This window comes from Artibeus jamaicensis, unplaced genomic scaffold, assembly GCF_021234435.1.
Source record: "Artibeus jamaicensis isolate MK-2021 breed Jamaican fruit bat unplaced genomic scaffold, CSHL_Jam_final contig_603, whole genome shotgun sequence".
NCBI lineage: Eukaryota > Metazoa > Chordata > Mammalia > Chiroptera > Phyllostomidae > Artibeus > Artibeus jamaicensis.
The window spans coordinates 7,011,955-7,013,880 of record NW_026521904.1 but is presented as its reverse complement, the minus strand read 5'-3'; the positions used below and the strand labels follow the sequence as shown (position 1 = coordinate 7,013,880).

Genomic DNA, 1,926 nt, shown 5'->3' with positions numbered 1-1,926 from the left:
ATTCTTGTTGATTCTTTGCTTGAAAGATTTGTCCATGGTTGACAAGGGGGTGTTAAAATTCCCTATGATGAGTGTGTTACTGTTGATATCTTTCTTGAAGTCCTCCAAGATTTTTCTTACATGTTTAGGTGCTCCTATGTAGGGTGCATATATGTTTTTAAGGATTATATCTTCTTGATGGGCTATTGTCGGGAACCGTTCTGCCTGGTTTTACAAACTGTAACCTCACCGACAGATAAAAAGGCTCCATGGTAGGGGACCTTGGGACCATAAGCCACTAAGGAGAAAAAACTTTTCCTCCTGGCAGGAGTTCAGCCTCTGCTTCCTTTACTTCATCCTGTTTGGCCCCTGGAGAATGGCTAGATAGTCAATGATGGCTAAGTTCCTCAAGAGAAGAACAACCTAAGATAGGCACAGTCACAGAGGGCCTAACATGGAAGGATTTAAGGGATTATAGAAGAGGAATAAAAGACCCTCACACCTTGGCTTTGTCATAGGCTGAGTCCTCATTCTATCTGTAAAAAGTCTGCTAATCTCTTGGCTGCCTTGCTTACCCCACCTTAGTCATTCCTGAAACAATGCCAAAGGGGGGTGCAGCCCTATGCCAGAATGGGTGGTTCCTGGTGCAGGGGAGGGGGCAGGGATCAGGCCTGAGAAATAATGCATAAAATCCTGTGAAATATGCTTTGCTAAGAACGCCCTTAATTTAAATGTTAAGGGTCCAAACACAAAGTAAGTTTGTTTCCCAAGGTTTTACAGCCAATTGGCATCACCCTGTCTATCAGACCCTGACTCAAAAAGACTCTTGTGATCCCAGAAATGTTATCTATAAACCTTACATGTATGCTATGTATGTCTATGTAAACTAAACTCAATAAAAGCTCACTGAGAAAGAAGGTTGAGGCCCTTCTCCTTTGAGAGAGTGGCTAACTTCTTCTTGCGAAGCAGATCATGTCTTAGTAGATTTATTTTCATCCACAGGGCCCGGGAGAGCTCTGCTGGATAGAGTTCACCCACAGACTATTCTCATAAGTGGTTTTTTTTTGTGGGGTTTACTGTTTATTTGTGGAAAATCTCACATTTGTACTGCTCTCCAGTCAGAAGTCCTTTGAGATGATGCTGCTGACCTTGGCCAGTTAGAGGATGGAGTCATTTGACTCCCTCATCCTGTGAATAGGCTGTACACAGGTAGCATAGGTTTTCAACTGCTTGTTGAACCTTCCTGTCACCTAGTGAACTTTGGCCATGTTCATCTGGATGGATGCATGGTCCTTGGCACTGCTGGTGTGGTTACTGGAAGAACATTTCTGCAGCATGTACAGGTCCATGGACTCACCAGTGTCATTCTGCATGTTGAGAGTGTGCCTGCTGTCACTGCCACAAGTGCATCCCCCCTTAAATATTATGTAGTGACTTTCTTTTTCTCTTTTTATGACTTTTGTTTTGAAGTCTATTTTGTCTAATATAAGTATTGCTACCACAGCTTTTTTTATGTCCATTTGTTGGAATATTTTTTTCCATCCCTTCACTTTCTGTCTGTGTAGATCTTTTGTTCTTCATTGGGTGACTTGTAGACAGCATATATACTGGTCATGTTTTCTTATCCATTCAGCTACACTGTGTCTTTTGATTGGAGCATTTATCTATTCACATTTAAGGTTATTATTGATAGGTACTTATTCATTGCCATTTTCCTCTTTGTACCTGTGTTCCTCTTTCTTCCTCTTCATATTCTTATAGCAGTTCCTTTAGCATCTCTTGCAGTGCTGGTTTGGTGGAGATGTGTTCTTTTAGCCCTTTTTTTCTCTGGGAAACTCCTTATTTTGCCTTCCATTTTTAATGAGAGCCTCCTGGGTAGAGCAGCTTTGGTTGCAGGCCTTTGATTTTCATTACTTAGAATATTTCTTGCCATTAATTCCTGGCTTG

At 41.6% G+C, this 1,926-nt stretch overlaps 1 pseudogene; it reads right to left on the bottom strand.

Annotated features, from left to right (window-relative positions):
- Window positions 1–1,097: 1,097 nt before the first annotated feature.
- LOC119038121 (40S ribosomal protein S21-like) lies at window positions 1,098–1,352 on the bottom strand (annotated as a pseudogene).
- Between the last annotated feature and the right edge of the window lie 574 nt (window positions 1,353–1,926).